This window comes from Phoenix dactylifera, chromosome 8 (genome assembly GCF_051530095.1).
Source record: "Phoenix dactylifera cultivar Ajwa chromosome 8, Ajwa_hap1_PhDact_Kaust_v1.1, whole genome shotgun sequence".
NCBI lineage: Eukaryota > Viridiplantae > Streptophyta > Magnoliopsida > Arecales > Arecaceae > Phoenix > Phoenix dactylifera.
The window spans coordinates 2,390,502-2,409,769 of NC_143197.1; the positions used below are offsets into that span (position 1 = coordinate 2,390,502).

General features: G+C 37.6%; 1 pseudogene across 1 annotated transcript; it reads left to right on the top strand.

Moving 5' to 3' along the window:
* Positions 1-1,110: 1,110 nt before the first annotated feature.
* LOC103709144 (uncharacterized) lies at positions 1,111-17,631 on the top strand (annotated as a pseudogene). The gene is made up of 17 exons (XR_015967734.2): positions 1,111-1,536; positions 2,108-2,177; positions 2,282-2,845; positions 2,930-3,109; positions 3,235-3,348; positions 6,541-6,599; positions 6,758-6,824; positions 6,990-7,244; positions 7,430-7,513; positions 7,641-8,065; positions 10,087-10,148; positions 12,165-12,234; positions 14,769-14,849; positions 14,959-15,060; positions 16,201-16,331; positions 16,544-16,637; positions 17,347-17,631. The product of XR_015967734.2 is annotated as an uncharacterized LOC103709144 (transcript).
* Positions 17,632-19,268: the final 1,637 nt, after the last annotated feature.

Here is a 19,268-nt window from a genome sequence, read left to right on the forward strand (position 1 = left end):
GCATATCTTAAAACATCTTTATTTTTGCTTTTGTGTACTTATCTAAAATCTCCTTCTTTTTTTTTCCTCTTGCCAATACTAATTCAATTTCTTATAGATATTTTTTATATCCTGACATCATTTTCAAATTATACCAGCAAATAAACCATACAACGAAATATATATTTTCTCTTTTTCAACTTTTTTGAAATAAAATACAGTAATATAAAATTTATACTAGTGGAAGACTTCAATTGCCAAATTTCTATTGTACATTAAGCAATAAATTTTAATTATGGCCAAGTTAAAACTTTTATCATTAATACCAATGTTATTAATATTGGTATGTGCATGGCGAATAAAAAAATTTTGCACAAAACTTACCTGAAAAGTCTCATCGTTAATACCAACATTATTAGTATTGACTTTGTACGATGCATCGAAGGTATAAATTTTTTCCTCATTTTTAAATTATTTTTAAAATGCAATATGGCAAATATAACAAATTTTGATAAATAAAAAATTTTAATAGTTAAATTTTGTTGTATATTAAATAATAAATATTAATAATGACCAAGCAAGCTAATACCAATATAATTGGATATATATTTTATAATAAATAATAAATTTTAACGATGGTCAGAAATATACATAAAAGGAATCTTTTAAGCTAAAACGGCTAATTTGAATCTCACGATGATGCATGGAAACTTATTGAATGACTCATGTTCAATTTCTACCATAAAGAAAATATGCAGCAATCCACTTCTCAAAACATCTATATTAGCAAAGGAGCATGGTACCATAACAAGGTCAGAATAAGATTGTTTCTGAGGTGAGCAAGCCTCCACCGTCTGATAAACGATGCAAGCCGTGATTCTAAATCAGCTCATGTCGGAATGCCTCCATTTAGGGAGAAATCATCGCCTCTAATGCAGTAATGCATGCAGCTCGGCCCCACGAAGACAGCCAATAATAGCCGCTGATTTACGTGGATCCGATTTATCAAGCATGCATCTCGATGTACTGTTATAGAAATCAGCGGCTGTGATTGATGATAATTTCATATCGAGACGAACCCCTGCCATTGCCATCAGCCAAAGACATTTAACCGTTAGAGCATCTCAAAACGGGCACCAAACTCCAATGGTGCGCTCCGAAAGAGAGATTGCCTGCCCCCAAAAGCCCTGAAACCAGGCTTCAAGCTCCCGCTGGTTCACGTTTGGCGTTAGCAACTAGAAATTCGCACACAATTTTCCCGTCTCTCAGCATTCCCAAAATTCCTCGACCCGCGTCCTCCTCTGGCCTGCCCCCTCTTTTTGGTGCAAGAAAAATTTGTTCATCCCAAGAATCCTCCCTAATCTCCTCTCCAACTCACTGTCACGCTGAACCTGGCAGTTCTTGAATCGGAGTAATAAAAGAAATCTAAAAGCGAGACGCGGCGGCGGCCAGCGGCAGGAGCAGCGCCTCCTCAAGATCATCACGGCTCCGCCGGCAATATTGCGAGCGCGCGATGAGGGGGAAGAGCCTCCCCGTCATCTCTTTAGAGCAGAAGCGGTGAGTGATCGGCCCCTTCTCTCCACGTGTCGTTTGTTCTCCCGCCGAGATGATAGCGGATTTCTTTTCTCCCCGTACCTTGTATCTCTTTCCTTGTTCTTCCCTTCTCTTTCCTTCTTAGTGCTCTTTTTTTCCCCATTTTTCCTTGCATTGCGTAATCCTAATTCGGGCAAATGCGGCCTGCGATCTTGCATTTCTTTATTATATATACAGCCTCAGTACCCCCGAGATTTAGTGGTGTACGCGTTCGAGGAGATAGGTTTCAGTTCGACTGTCGCGGCAGTAGGTTAAATTAGGGATCTTTACGGATTCTAGGGCGGTTTTACCTGTGGTGGCAAATGCGTCCTTCGAGAGCTAGTGCGATGGACGATCTAATTGGAGTTCTGCTATGGTGTTTTGATTGATTTCTCTTTAATGGACGTTGAGTCTAGGTAAAGATTAGATTTTTTTTTTTTATCGATTTGTCAATATTTTTCTTTTAGGTTTCTTGATTCTTGATTCTTAAGTTCTTCAGTTTCAAGGGACCGATTTCTATATAATTTTTCCAATTGACGGTATGATATCTGAGCAGGGACGCCTATGGGTTTGCCGTGCGGCCTCAACACTTGCAGAGATACCGGGAATATGCAAAAATCTACAAGGCAATCCATCCAATATATATATATATATATATATATATATTTTGACTCCGTAAAAATTATATATCAAGGTATTGCTTAGATTCTTGATCTCATAATGGTTCCAGGAGGAAGAAGAAGAGCGATCGGATCGATGGAAGAACTTCCTCCAGAGCCTGGCCGAGTCCGCTCCGGTGTTGTCCAACGACTCATCGGCAGAAGATATTGGTGCGGACACGCCAAACGACTCAGGAAATGACTGTGATCAGAGCGGACTTGACAAATGTGATGGACACGAGGAAGTTGGTGCACAGAAGGAGCCGATTGAGAAAGGAAAGGCAAAAATCCATAGAACCCATACATGGAGTCAGATAAGACCATCTCTCGCTGCCATCGAGCAGTTGATGAGTCATCGGGTGAAGAAGAGGAGGAGCCTATCCTGCAGTGAACGGGAATCTGGGAGAACTGGGAATTGTCTCGCACCAATTGAAGAGGTGGCAAGACATTCTAAAGAAGAAGAGTCTGAGGAAGAGTTCTATGATGTGGAGAGATCGGATGCGGTCCAGGAGGAGGCGGCTTCAGGTGACGGTGGGAATGCTGATTCAGCAGCAAAGCAGGAGCCTTTCTCTCCTTGGAAAGAAGAGCTGGAGTGCCTTGTTCGCGGAGGAGTGCCAATGGCTCTCAGAGCAGAGGTGCAGTCATTACTGTACTATTGCACTCATGATCAGTAATCTGGTGCTTGTCTTATCTCAATCTATCTTCCACTCTAATCGCAGCTATGGCAAGCTTTTGTGGGTGTGACGGCACGGAGGGTGGAGGGGTACTATAATGACTTGCTAGCTCCACACACTGACACTACTGAATCTGATGCCTCACTTCCAAATGACGCTCTTAGCATGCCAAAAAGACCTCGGGGAGGATGTGTGCCTGAGAAATGCAAGACACAGATTGAGAAGGTCATTAGATTAAAGGATTATGAAGTCCAAAGTCCATCCTTTGTTATCTCATAGAAGCCTGGGCTGTTGAAATTACTACAAAATGAATGATTCTCATCTGCATGGCTTGTATGCTCTCTTTACAGGATTTGCCTCGAACATTTCCAGGGCATCCCGCTTTAGATGACGATGGGAGAAATGCACTGAGGCGTTTGCTTACAGCATATGCTCGCCATAATCCATCAGTTGGTTACTGCCAGGTACTCAAGACTGGACTCTGTAGTAGTTCTTCTTGTCTTCTATATGTATTGTAGTCACTTTTTATATCTGGTGAAGATATGAAGCTTTTTCATTTGATGGAATCTGATACTCCATATTCATGCATTTTATGATGTTAACTGCCATCTGTTGAAGAAGATCATGAATGACGTGATCAAAAAAGGACAAATATTTCCTCAAAATTTTATCGAACAGCTGGACATGTTAAAATTGAGGAAGCAATTCTCACACTTCTTTGTGTGCGTTTGTCAGTACTTTTCATTGCTAGGGTGTGCTCTCATGAACAATCCATGTCTGTACAGTGAGGTGTTGTCAAAAGCTTTGCAGCTTTCAAGAATGATATGGTGTGTTATTCTGAAAAATAATTATCCTCCAAGTTTGCACGTGCAGATGCCAAGATTTTATTGATTATAAGAGCAAAAGAATAACTAGTCTTTGTTAGGAATCTAGATTGTTTTGTATCCATGAACATAGGCTATAGTACTTTTCAAATCAATACATTGATTAATGCAAAGAAATTACCTGGTATAGAAAGTGGAGCTCTAAATCCATTGTTTTAACAGAAAAAAATAAGGAAAGAGAAATTGTTCAGACTCGGACCATGGCTAGGGTTAGGTTGGTTTGAAAAAAAAGAAGAAGATAGAAGTGGATGCAGATGGCAAAGGAAAGAGAAATGGGAGCATAGGGAAGGATGGTGATGAGCTCACCTGCATGTGAGTGTGGAGTAGCGGACATCTCATAATTTGTGGTCCAGTGTGGCTTCAGCCCCCATATGTCATGGAATATTTGGACATCTGGCTATAATATGGAAATTTGCATGAGTCACATTTAATCAAATACCCATTTGTGACTACACTATAATTCTGCTTCTAATGGTATAACTATACGTAACCATAAGACTTCTAAATGTATCTTCAGGTGTGGTGCCTCTGCAAAAGTTTTGCATGTAAGTAACCTAATTTGAGGTCATGGCATTGTACCTATAAAGCATCAATTAGGCAGTTATGGTGTCCATCTTAATAGTATCCTTACTCACATTCAACCTTGTTTGTGCACCCACTCTCGTGTCTGATCATGGTTTTGAATGCCATGGCCAGCAGTAATGGCTGAATGACTAATCAAAAAGGAATAAATGTTGGTTACTTTGTTTCAATGATAAAACACAGCCCAGCTTCGGTTGTTCTGAATCCACTCTTAAATAGCTCACTTCTAGTTGGGGTTTTTGGTCTCTTCGGCCTCCTTTCTTATTAGATTTTCCTATAACTTTTTATTTACTTTGTAACCTGGCTTTGACTGCAATAGTTTTAATAATATGGGCGGTTATACCTCCCTCTTTCTCAAAAAAAAAAAGAAAAAAATGTTGAAATGGCTGGTTCACGGGACATCAGGTGTGTTAGAACTGTGAGGAGGCCAGCATGGTTCATTTTGTTCATTCCTTGATTACATTATGTGTGATAATATATGTGGATTGGGAACTGCATCATTCATTATCAGATGCAAAACAATTATTATGTGGTATTTTCTTTCTTGATTTGAAATGAAGCCTAGTAGACTTGATAGGGTTAGGATTCAGTGAGATGATTATATTATTCCAGGAACAACATTCTCCTTCACCTTGTATGCTTTCTTTGTGGTAGTAAATCAAAAGAGTCCTCTTCTTTGCTCATCTCTTTCTCCTTTTCCAATTATCAGCCCTTAATAAAGCACAATAAGAATGGGTATTTGATTTATCAGTTGATCTGAAAAGATAATCGCCCTAATATTACAAAGACTTGAGGAAGTAAGTTCCTCCAATTGCCCTTAATAGGAAGTAAGTTCCTATAAGAATGGGGATTTGAATATCTTGTTTTCTTTCCTCCAATTGTCCTGTTACTAAACACAAGCTAGCTTCCTTTTTTTTTTTCTCCTCTTATGATCAAGATGAGTAGTCAATTTCTTATTCTCCTGTTTAATCTCTACAAAGATGCTGCTTGTTATTTATAAGTATCGAATGCTTGTAAAATTTTTAACTTGTGACTTTATGAGTCTGAAAAAAAATTGAGTACAAAAGCTTAGCAGAAACTCGAAGGTGAGCTATGCGAAGTGAAAATATCTAATTATAGAGCAGATCTTGGGGTGACATATGTGGCATAATAGTTGGTGAGGTCTGGCTACTTAGATGAGGTCCAGCTTTGTTAATTTCTGTAAGATGAGCCTTTTATTGAGGCTCGTCTAGAGCTTACTTTAAACAGAAGCCATACAATAAAGTTGTATTTTAAGTATCGATATTATCAGACAATGTGTATTAACATGCCTTTCTTATTACTGTTTATTTTGGGAGATGGTTTTCAGAATTTAATTATTGCACTACTATTTATCTTACTTTATTTTCACATATTTCATGGACTCCTCAGCAAGTATTCAAGTCTTTGTGGGATGTTGGGACAGGGCACCGTCTCAAGCATTGGGACGGGACCGTCCCGTTGTGGTTCCAACATCCTGTTCGGCACATCCCAGGAAATCCAATGTCCCAAGTTTCTGGAGAGTGCGGGACAGCAGCATGTCCTGTTCCGTGAAAAAACCAGGACGGCCCACAGGATTTGAATCATTACTCAGATCTTCATGTGAGTTGGTATATGGACTGCATCAATGACCTCCAGCCAAAGAAAGGGCTTAAAAATATCATGTTTTAACCACTCTACCTAAAAATTTGAGGCTTTGGCTAATTTTGGAATAGCATTTTTTACATGGTTTCGGTGTACCAATCAAAATCCTTATGGGTTTTGGGTTTCCATGAAATTTGACAATTATGTACTCCCCCCCCCCCCCCCCCCCTTCTTTTTTTCTTTTCGCCAGAATACACAGGCAGTCCCACTTTGGTTGCTAGATTTCTGGTAAATTATATGTGCAGTGATGTTACTTTATGTTATGCTGGAAGTCAGGAGACTGCTTTTACCAAAGAAAATTTATGATTTATTTTTACCTACGATTTATTATATGTTTCCCCTCCGAGCTAAAGCTTTATTTATCTTATTCTGTGTGAATTGACATATTGAGTTTCCTGTTAGTATTCCATATTTTTATTTGTTTTGAGTTAAGAATTTTTATTCTTTATTATTAGTTCCTAGATTGAATTTCCAGTTATATGCCCTATTCTCCATATGATGAAATTGTGCTAAATATTGTCTGTGTAGGCTATGAATTTCTTTGGGGGCCTGTTACTATTGTTGATGCCCGAGGAAAATGCATTTTGGTAGGTTAGCATGATTAGTTCCAAATCTGAGTTGGCAAAAGAAAAAAGTTTCATGATTGCTGATCATGAATCTCGACTTTTTTGATCAAGCAAACATATCTATTCTAGTATATATTGTCAGTTGCATTGCTTTTCTAAGTCATTGCAAAATTCAACAGGACTTTGTTAGGTATCCTCGATGACTACTTTGATGGCTACTATTCTGAGGAAATGATTGAATCTCAGGTAATCAATTTATTTGTAGGATCTTTCTAGCAACCACTTTTACTCTTTCCTGTGCATATATATCTGAAATTAAGGAGGTCTTGTAAGAGAAGCAATCTATGGATTAATATTGCTGATCACTAATGTTGCACATCTTAGTTTCTATTTATTTATTTTTTGCATCAGGTGGACCAGCTTGTTCTTGAGGAGCTAGTGCATGAGAAATTTCCAAAATTGGGTCTGTATTTCATTGTCTGTATATGTGTATTGTTGTACATATATATGCATGCACCCACACTCTTTGGCAAACCTATTTAACTCCACATTTTGTATGCTTCTGTTTTGCAGTTCATCATTTGGATTATCTGGGCGTGCAGGTGGCATGGGTCACTGGACCTTGGTTCCTTTCCATTTTCATGAATATGCTTCCATGGGAAAGTGGTCAGGTTTTATTTATGTCTTATTACCATATCCATCAAGACATTGACTACATTTACTAAATAAAATGGTATCATATGTTCCTTTTCTTTTGGGAACTCATCAATTGATACTTGCACCTTGATACATTGCAAAATTAAATGCTATAGTATCCATAGATAAAGATCTCGTGGTGTTTATAATTTCAGTTCTTCGTATATGGGATGTGCTTCTCTTTGATGGAAATCGTGTAATGTTATTTCGAGCAGCACTTGCTTTGATGGAATTATATGGTACGGGGCAAACCTATTTTAGTTTATTATCTCATTTAATAAAATTCCTTTTAATTTCTGTATTTTGTTCATTTTTTAGTACTGTAGCATAATAATTTTCTTTAAAAAATCACATGTCAATCTGTAGGTCCTGCAGTCGTGACTACAAAAGATGCTGGAGATGCAGTTACATTACTGCAGTCCCTTGCTGGCTCTACCTTTGACAGTAGCCAGCTTGTCTTGACAGCTTGCATGGGTTATCAAGCTGTAGATGAAACAATATTGAAAGAGCTGAGGAAAAAACATAGGCCTGCAGTTATAGCTGCCATGGAGGAAAGATCCAGAGGACTTAATTCATGGAAGGACTCTAAGGGCCTAGCATCTAAGTTATATAGTTTCAAACATGACCCAGGATCAACACTTACAGAAACCAACGCAGCAGAGGTGTTAGGTGATACGCAAACCAATGGGGATTTGCATCCCTTGAAGTCTGGATCGACAGATATAGAAGGATATTCGAATAGTCTAACAGTTGATTCAGAGCCAGATTCCTTACCTGATCTTAAAGAACAGGTAAGTTTTTATTTCTTAAACCAAAGTTATTTCTATAGTTCCTTCAACTGCCTGATGCATCACTGGTGGGATGTAACTCAATTAGGTAAAATGTATTAAAACATAAAAAACAAAAACTTTTCAAAGCTAAAATTGATTTAGTGGTCTAATTTTTCTAAACTACAATTGGTATGATATGGTTGAGGAGCAATTCTATACTTAAAATTTTAATTATTCAGTATACTGAAGTGCCTTGATGCTGAATAACGTATAGAAAGAACTGGTCTCATTCCTAGTTATTGCCGTGGTTACTTGTTGGTTTGAATATATCAGCAAAACAACTGAATAAATTATATCTAACAGAAAATGGGCTATGAGAGTTATATCTGGAAGATCTTAGTGCACAAAATGTTGTACCACTCTATCACTATTGGGTTGCATTCAACCTACTTGGATGCAGAAATATTGTATTCTTGATGCCTCTCTTCTTTTCATCAATATCCAGAATTTGGACTCTGGGTCTGGCATGAATCAATTATTGCTTTCAATTAGCAACTATACTCTCAAAATTTGTGTAAGGAACCACCTAAAGGTGACATGCACGTGCCCTATTGTTTCAAATATGATAAATGCTTCAACCATTTGACAGAATATTGCTCCTGTGATACTCAAATACTCTTCTTCAACAGCAAAATGGAAGAAACACTTAGAGAAAAATAGATTGTGATGTGTTCAGACTTCAAGCTAAGGTGGCAGGGGCCAAAAACAATTGAAGAAGCAGAAAGGTATTACTGGGTAGGGAGTGGTACTGGGGATAGTAAGTCTGCTGGCACTAGGATATAGCAGTTGAAAATACAGCCTTGGATCCTTGGATTTTGAAGAAGGAAAGAACCATGCTTGTCTTTTGGAACATTGATGGCTGCCTGGTTACAATTGTTTAAGTTTCCTTTATATTTTACATCGAAATGATGGTGCTGGTTTTGCGGTTTGAAACTTTTCTATGTCCTTTGTGGCTGCGGGTGGAACTTGTCTTTATGATATCAGAGTCCCTTTGGCTGGGCTGAGTGGGGCATGGGAAGGTCTAATACATGATACTTCAATGCTGAAGGCGACTAACGTAGTTTTTGAAGGGATTTGTAAACATTGATTACTTGGATAACAAATAAGGTAAATCAGATTGAAGGTGATCATCCATTTCTTTTGGACATCTGGAGGTTTACTTCTTCCCTCACTTCTTTTGAAGCCAATCATGACTACAGAGAGGCAAATAGTGCCGTAGATTGGGTAGCTTCTCACATTGCCAATCATATGGGGCTTGTGCTTCGGGATTCTGTTTCCTCTGCTCCTGGGCAATTTCATGACATTTTTGGTTTTGGATTCAAGTGGTTGTACTTACACTAGGGCTGTTTTAATATAGCCATCTTACCAAAATAAAATCTGTTGCATCTGTGATATATTCGAGGAGGACAAGACATTGAAAGCCTCTAGCATGCCGATTATTATTGCAAGAGTTGATAATCATGCCAGATATTGCTATTGCAAGTAAGAGGAGATAATCAAGTTGCATATAAGAATTCCTGCTTCCATATTCTTGCAAACAGTTCAACAGTTGAATCTTTACACTGTAAACATTAATCAACAAGCCTTCTCCCAGTTATTGGACATCGACAATACTGACCATGAATTTTCAGATGGTCATGTAGATATCTTTCTTCATGGATGCTAGCTAGTAATGAACTTGTTTGCAGTTGGTTCAATGTTCTGTAAATCTAAAGAATGAGGGCACATCTTTCCAATTTGAAAAGTGATCTGTTAGCATCAATATGAATTACTGAACTACTGCTTTATTTAATGCTGAAATATAATGTAGGTAGATCTATTTTCTTCGAATATCATGAACACATAGTTTTCTGATGAGGAAACATGAAACACATCTATTAGTCAATCATTCTTGAAAAGGTCTAAATGCTTGAATAGTTCTCCCTTCCATTGTTTTCATTATACTTCTGTTGAAATTTAGATGATATGCAATTTTTGTCTAGGTGACATGGTTGAAGGTCGAGCTGTGTAAATTGCTGGAGGAGAAAAGATCAGCTGTTCTCAGGTTGGTGTCCTTGTAATATCCAGGTTGGCCATGTGAGTCTTATGTTGTGAATTGTCTCGGTAAAAGAAAAGTGAGTCTTAGACCTTTCCCTATTTTTTTACTCCAAATCAGTTCATTTGCTTTTTGCGTTCGGAACATAATTATTCTTTTGATCCCTCTTGTCCATGTCAAGAAGAATTTGTTATTGTTTTGATCCCTCTTGTCCATGTCAAGAAGAATTTGTTATTCTTTTGATCCCTCTTGTCCCAAGTCCAGAAGAATTTGTTATTCTTTTGATCCCTCTTGTCCATGTCGAGAAGAATTAGTTTATTATGCCTGATATGGTATCTTCATGTAAGATGTTGAGGAGGAGGCACAGAGTTGCCTTTAGGCAGGCCTGCCAGCCTGCTACATAGTTTAACTGCTATCATGTAAAGCTTGTCTCTGAATTTTGACATCTGCATATTTTATATTTTTGGATTGGTGAAAAAAGGTTTTAAGGGGGAAAAAGATATTATATTAGATGATTTGCTAAATAGCAGTGTAGTCTTGACACTTGCCACTACGAATTTGATGAAAAGAAACAAGAAATTTGCATGACTTGCTGTAGTGTCACCAACTAATCTAACGTTACTGAATCTTTTGCGGTGTCGGCAGATTATTTCATGGAGTCCTTATTTCACTATTATATATATATATATATATATATATATTGGTAAATACTATGATATACTTTTCATTCACCTACTTTATATGCTATAATTCCTTACATTTGCATCAACTTCTTCAGAGTCGGAGATCTTTACTTGGTGTAACTTTGTGGTTTAACAAAATCTCTAGGCAAATTCTGCTCTAACTTACCGAGCTTGGTGGACCTAGCAAGCCAATCTGTTAAAAGCAGCCCTCTTGTAAGTATGTGAGATGTACTTGTCACTACTTTGGCCCAAATAATTCCTAGTTCCTACTGCTAACAGCTAGGTTCTTATCTTGTTCTTGACAATTTCATTTAACCCAAGAAATGATTACTAGAGGCCACCTCCATGCAAATGTTTGTCATGTTGCAAAGCCTGTGAGTGATCACTGGGACCCTCTCATAAGGCCCTTAACTCAGCCATCTGCTTGAATTTGCTTTGAGGTATAACATGCCCGGAACCTTCACTACCCCTATGTGATGTTTGACCATGCTCCCTTCTTCATTTATAACCAACGTTCTAGCTATTGCTTTATTGATTCTTTTACTTAGTTGTCCCTTAGGTCTATTCACTTAACTGAATTCAAATCTGCTGGGTCCTGGATTTGAGACTCCAGATGATCAGTTTCCAAACTTGATTAACCTGATATGATTTCCTTTGATTTGAAATACTCGACTGCAAATGCAACCACAAGCTTAGTGGGTCATTTTGGAGTATCTTTCTGCTTGTTGAAGATCTTGCTGTTCCTGTTCTTCCAATTGACTCGAGTGACCCAAGTTGAAGTTGTAAAGGCAACCACGTAACAGTGGAATAAAAAAGCGTTCTTATTTACATTCCTATATATATTATATAATACCAAAATCTCCTTAGGACTTGGCTGATATTTATGCTCTCATTGAATGCAAAGTTCACTCAATTTTATGTGCTAGCTTAAATATCTTCTTTAAAATGTGACGATGACACTGAATATTGTGGGCAAGATCATGTTTCAGTGAATGTTCCTCATTTGCTTAGAGGGAAAATGAGAGGTTCTTTGCGCTACTTGATTGGCTTGCATGGAACATGTAGTTTGTGCAATTTTACTTTGATTTTTTTTTTAACTATATGCATTACCAATGACTTTTTTAACTGCTAGGCATTGCCAAATGCATGGAGACTTTTATTTTTTTTGCCATTCTGAGTTGTTGTTTGTTCTGATATCCAATTGTGTGGTCATTTATCTCTTGTTTCTGCAATTCTAAAACATACAGTTTTGCAACTATAATGGTTTATCTTCCCAAAAGCAAATTTCAAATAATCTCATAGTAAATTTTAAATTTTATTTGCTGTTCCTATTATATGCTAGAGCTGAGGAGTTGGAGACAGCATTCATGGAGATGGTCAAGCAGGATAATAGACGCCTTTTAAGTGCCAAGGTAGATTATTGTGATGCTTATTGGACAGCTTCTGTTGCTAAGTAGCAATACAGCTCAAGTTTCTAGCCATCTATAAATAAAAATTCTTTTCCCTGTATGACTCTGACTATTATCTGCATTTAATCTGTAGTAGATTGCATTTTTTTACTCCAATTGAAATGACACTTGCTTAGTTCTGGAGTCTTCTTCTCTGAATTTATGTATGCCATCTATGCTGGGTTCATGGGCTGTGTTGGAGTTCATGTCTACAGTTAAGCATGCTGAATGAAACTATTAGTAGTTTGGTAGAAGAAAAGAGTGTTAGAAACAGCAGAGTTCTAATTATAATCAACAAAGGATTCTATGTGTTTGAGCTATGACACTAATGTTCTGCTTGGTTGCTGAGAAAATGAGTGAGAGAAGTTCTTTTTTTTTCCTTTTTTTTGGTGGGGGGAGGGGGATGGTATTCTTTTCCAATGTTGGGTAATGAAAGATAAATTTAGGGAGAGAAATGTAAGGAGAAAATTAAATTTAGGGAGAGATGCAAGCAGAAAATTAAGAAATGAGGTTTTCTCTAAGATACTTAAAAATTTTTCTTCCAATTTGCATAGTGGTATTAAAAGAAGACAACAAAAGGCAAGTGGATCAGGATAACACTGTATCCTAACCACATTCTCAACAGCTTTCTTTTCTTTCCTTTTAGTTTCTTTTCATGAACTATTCTTCATTTCATTTTCTCATCAAAACACAAAAGCCTGTAGGCCTCTGTAATTGATGATCTAATTTAATAATGCATGCAAAGATTTTACTCCATCTAAAATTCATGTAGTAGTTGTTTTATTAGTTGTTTCCTCTAAACCTATAACTGACCAGCAGTCCTTAAATTCTTGGCTTAAACCCTTTCAGAAATCTCTCTCTCTCTCTTTCTCTCTCTCTCTCAATTATCTATTTAGATCTCTATCTCTCTCTATGTGTGTGTGCACTTAAGAGCTATCAACTTGACCTTATGGATAATTTTATGGCTGGAGAAAGAGTCCAAGATATTTGAGTTTCTGTTTTCTTTTTCTCACTTGCATGTGCAATTGTCCATGCAAAAGAGCATCCACGAGGATGGTGGATGGTAGAAGGAGAGGGGGAATGGATGGTACATAGAAAAAATGGATATGAGATTGTAAGAGAAGGTACAAGAGAGGGAAAAAACAGAGTTAACATAGAAGAACACTGGTCAGGGAAGATTGCAAGCTTTTTCTTAGGCTTGATTGCATTGTTGAAATTTGTTTTCTAAGAGATAATCATCCAATTATATCTATATTAAGAGAGAGGATGCCATGCAGAGAAGAGGGAGCTTGAACTCTATCTTATGTTGAGGGATGGGAACACCCCCTCCCCACACCCCCAAGTGCCCCGCCACCCCACCCCCCCAACACCCCCCCTCAAAAAAAAAAAAAAAAAAAACACTGCCACCAAAGTGGGCTATTTGGCATTTTACTTATGTCGTTTGCATCATTTCCCTCTGCTTTTGATTATGAGCTTGTGGTTTGACTCTGCATCCGTCCCAGCCTATGGTAATCCCATCCACTGATGAGATGTTAGTGTGGTGGTTTTTCATTGCACATGCATCTTTTTAACCTCAATCTTGCAGAGGCTTTATGTTCGCTTATTTAGTTTATTTTCATCTATTTTATCTCATCTTGATGCTGCTTTACAGAACATCTCCTCTACATGGCATTTCTTCAGTTGAGACATTCTCCCTGCTGCTATTGGTTATAATGTTCGTCCTTTTCTTGGTGGCATCACATGTTTTGTTATTGACAACAGTAAAAACTGGAATATAAAATATAGGTCAACTAACATCAATTTCCTTTTTATGTCAATTATCCTCACACCAAGGATTATTGATAAATCTCTTCTGTTTGACAACCAGCGGCACATATCATAAAAATTCACCTTTTGCTATATTCACATTTTTTTTAAGTTTTAGATCTGTGTCTGTAGTATTCCGTTTGATTTGCATTTGTCAACTTGATAATGGGTATACTTACTGCTGATGCAAAAAGCTCTTTAAAACTTATTACCCATTCCCCCATCCTCGAAAACGAGATCCATTGCAAAGATGCCTCTGGGAGCACATTCTAGTAGACACCAGGGAGTGGATTGAGCATGAAATGTAACTTTAGCAAACTCCTTGATTTTTCTTTGCTGTGTAATTACCTCAGAACCTATCCTAGAATTGCCTCAAAGCTGCAAAGAAGACCAGGGCCTTATGTTGTAATCATTTCAGAAACATGGGAGAAATGAGTGCACCATATTGCCAATGGTTGGACCATAACTTTTGAGAATGATATCGTAATTTTGTTTCACATTGAAAATCTTCAAATTTTTTCTAGTTTTTCCTCTTTTGCATGAGTTAGTGGTGAATTTACCAAAAATCTGGGGAATGGTGTTGCTGATACTTGGATTGTATCTGAACTTCTATTTAATCTATGAATATTATTTTGCATTTCTCTCTGCCACGCTTTGTATTCCTATTTCGACAAAAGGGATTCGTCTGACAGGTTGAGCAGTTGGAGAAAGAGGTATCTGAACTTCGGCAGGCTCTTGCAGATAAGCAAGAACAAGAGCGCGCCATTCTTCAGGTGCTGCTTTCTTCTTATATCTTTTCCATTTCTCTGGTCTGGTCACTTGCCCTCATATGCAGTACGACTGTCTTAATACATGATTGAAGCTCTTTTATATATAGTGTAGGTCTTGATGAGGATGGAACAGGAACAGAAGGTGACAGAAGAAGCTCGCGTATCTGCCGAGCAAGATGCTGCTGCTCAGAAATGCGCAGCTCATGTGCTCCAGGTGCTTTCCCACTGATGAATTTGTGGTGCATTTTAGTGATTGTGGGTTTTCTACATTTTTCTTAAGAAATAACACCCCCCCCCCCCCCCCACCCCGAACTTGAAGTCCTGGATGGAGAAGGTTCATTCTAGTTGAATCATGTGATTAAATGTACTTGTGCTTCAGCTTAGGGTTTGAGGTGTTACAATCACTACAAGGTACTTCACAATCATATTTGCTGTACACAGGAGTTGTAATGGTTTTAAGACTGTTTCATTAAGCTGGGGTTGCTTTGGCAGAATGTTATACAAGCATGCTGCTCATTTTTTTTTTCTTTTGACCTTTAGTGAAGCCACAGCAAGAAAGATTTTGTTCCAGTTTTCTCTTAAACTGTTGACCTGTGACATTACCAATTTACTTCTGGTAGTAAGAGATGGTTCTAGAAACATGGATGGCCCAGTGTCTTGTATGTCCTTCGGATTTCCTGCTTTCGTGGAAACGGATGTGCATTAGGCCTATAAGTGAATTGAGAATGTGTAAACTGAAAATCTGTACCCTCTTACTAACTTCACTTTTGAGTTTTGGCATGTTGTTATCTGGTCAAGCTGTCTGTTGTCACAGAATTACATGTAAGGTTGTTCCTCTTGATGGTTCAATCTCAGGAGTTTTCTCCTCTAGTTGATTTTTTTTTTCTTTTTTGAGAAGTAACTTTGTTGGGATCCATAATTCTGTTAAACTAAAGATCAGAGACTAGGCATCATTTACTGTGTTTGAGCAGTGTGTTTTATTTATGTCTGTGGGGAAGCTACTGAAAATTTCTATTTGTTATTTTTGCTCATTCCAAGTTCTTTTCAAATCACATTCAGTAATTTCTTGCTCTGCTGAAAAGTTGCAGTTTGTAATGTTAATTGCAGAAGAGCTGTGAATCTTCTGTTTTCAATTAAGAATGTGCTTGAAGTGATATCTGCTCCCAAATTGTGAAATCATGATGTTCCTTTCTTGGCATATATTTTTTCTACTTCCTAGGAGGCTAACGAGACTGATTGCACCCTCAATATTTTTAACTTAGGCATGTTCTGAATCAAAATATATGTATGTACTCCTTTTGGGTTATTCTTCACGAGCTGTAAGTCTTTACCTGCTCTTACCTGACACATGCAGGAAAAATATGAAGAAGCTATGTCTGCACTTGCACAAATGGAGAAAAGGGCTGTGATGGCAGAAACGACGCTGGAGGCTACATTACAGTACCAGTCTGGCCAGGTTAAAGCCCAACAACCTCATTCTCCAAGGTATCTCCATCTTTATCTTATTTGATTCTATTAGATCTAATCTTGCAGATGGTTATTGTAAAGTAACTGCTATAAAATGAACTGTACTCTTGAATTGATGCTGGTTCACTCTCTCACTGCACCAAATCCTCATTTTCAGTATATGGATATAGGCATAGCATGCATCCTCTTTAGTCAAATATCAGAACTTGTGTTGGGTGATTTATTTGCAGAACTCCACGGGCCATTCAAGAGTTGTCTCAGCATGCACCCACTAGGAAAATAGGCCTGCTCTCCAGACCTTTTGGCTGGCTTGACAAAAACAAGGTAGTTATTTCAAAGTCAGCATTAAAATTTCAATGTTTGCAATCCTGAATTGCCTCCTATGCTTATCCACATCAGTCGTATGTTTGTCCAGCAAATGGTGTTTTTCTTGACAAGTAGTTGATAAAGGTTTTCCACGTTTAATTAGTGCTGAACTGTTTGTTCTTGATCTTGACCGACATGATGACCAAAACAATCTCTGTAAAATTTGAGTCACACTGGAAAAGTCTTAGGCAGTTGTAATAATGTTGAATGTGACAACCAATATGTAGTTTTGAGGTCTTAAAATGATGTATTTGGAAGTATTTTTTTTAATAAACCATAGTTTCATTGTTTGTTTCCTGAGGATTTCTTGATGTTCTTTTCATTTGTTATGACAAATAAATGACGTGTGGCCGAGTAAGTAAAGCAGTGCGCATCTCCGGTCATATTTGCCAAAAGATATTGTTGAGTAAAATATTGCATGCCATATAATAACGCAAGGCGTTATTTTGCATGCCATTTCTGTAATTGAAAATGCATTCTTTTTGATCCTTTGCTTTTACTTTGTGTTAAATAATGTAAATAATGCATTCTGTAACAGCAAAGGTAATATTCAGGTCAGAAAAAAATCATAAATCCCATCCTTCATCTAGGGCTATATTGTTGCTCCATAAGGCATGTTACTACGTATTGATTCTACTGATTCTTATTTCGATTCATCAAATTTCAGGGTAAGCCAAGCAATACTGAAGAGTCCCTTGAAGGCAAAACTTCTAGCATGGGACAGAGCCCCAGAACACCGAACAAAGATCTGAAAGGACACCAGGATTCGGATAACTAGAATGTCTGATGGAAGGGACTAGCACATCAGCATGCCTCCAAATTTCGGGTTGTGTTGTCATGCCCTATGATTGTATTTCTATTAGAGAAGATCGATAAAATTATAAGAATAGCATTCCATATGATCAGTTCCTTTCCCCATTGTATAAAATATCCAATTGAGAGTGTCAGTAAATTCGGCAATTTTCCCTGTAATTTTTTAGATGCTGGCTTCAAGTTGGTCGGCCATGTTTCATGAGTGTAATTAGTTGGTACGGACACAAGAGACAGAGAGAATAAATTATTGTTTATTACAGGAGCAAGTGCATTTTCTCACAATCAGCACGGTTTGATCTTAGAATGTTCTATATTTCATGAGATCACTCTGAAATAAGCTTCTTGCAAGAGTAACCGAGAGAGAGGGACCAGGGATCCAAGTGAGAGAGGAAACGGTAAAACAGAGCGGATGCTAGATTTGGACTTTGTGGAAAAAAAATCTATTATTTAAGTAAAAAAAATCTATTATTTAAGTAAAAAAAATTGCTTCTATATATCCGATGTAGGATTAAAAAAGAATGGAGTTTAAAAATTTTTGAAACACTTAACAAATAAGAAATAGGATTAGTTATATATATATTTTTTGAAATTTAATTCTTTTTTAACAAGTTAAAAACTCCAACATCTTCTTCCTCGACGGAGCGGAGCACTTGTCGTTGCGGTGGCCCTTCTGTTTCCCCTCTCCAAGCGGAGTACGTGCATGTGCTCTATGCGCTCGTCGTGCATGAATATCGCTTTGGGTGTTTTCTAGGCTTACGTAAACCTCTCTCCGTGTCTCTGTTCGTACCGACTCGGCCCCTTATGGTTATATTAGCGTTTATTCTTCTGTCGAGCGCTTTACTGCTAAGTATATAGCTACTTTATGCAGCTATTTCGTGGTCCTGTACGTGAAAGCATATAGTAATAAAACCACCTTTTCTACAAAAGAAAAAGAAAAAAAGAAAGTTCAGGGCCGAGCCTGATCCCATGGTAACACTTAACAGTTGGTCCTTAGGCTGACCTGGCGAGTTTTATAATCGGGGCCGGTCGACCAGAGTGGCCTGGCCAAACCATTTTCATCCAAGAGACACAAAATATATGCTGAATATAGTTTTCTTTGGTAAATAAACAGATATAAGTTTGATAACATAACTGCTAGAAGGAATAATTAAAGTGCATGCCAGAATAGCAGAGAATTTTCCCCTGTAGTCCGCACTCTTACAACAAGAATCCAGCCTGATGCAGAGTGGGACAAGTTTGGAATTATCACAGGGATCATCAAATTTTGTTTTGTTATACAAACTATCCTTGCTTTGCTTCACAAGACCTAAATTAATGTCAATCTTATACTCAGTCGCATGCTTCAAAAATTATACTGCGGTCACTATTGTACAAATAAAAATACAGTCATGTTATTATCAAGCGATGCATTAGCTGAAAACCTAATGATCAAGAGTTTGTTTGGTATTGCCTTTTTTTTAAAAAAAAAACCCAAGAAGAAAAATGACTTATGTGGAATAAAAATGGAACCCTCTAGTTCTTTGAAATTATCAAGGAAAATTTTTAAAGCATTTGGAGTTGGTAAACTATTGCTTTCGAAAAAGAGTGCAAAATAAGGCCGATCGAGGAGCAGCATAAGTTTCGAATAAATGCCATTTTCGACGCCAATTTTTGTGAGATATTCCGCTAATATATAAAAATCAAAATACAAAAATACGAAGGATGCCAAATATGCCCGGACTTCTTCTCAGGGTGGAAATTTTTGACTGCCCAACCCTGATCAGAGAGGCCGATTCA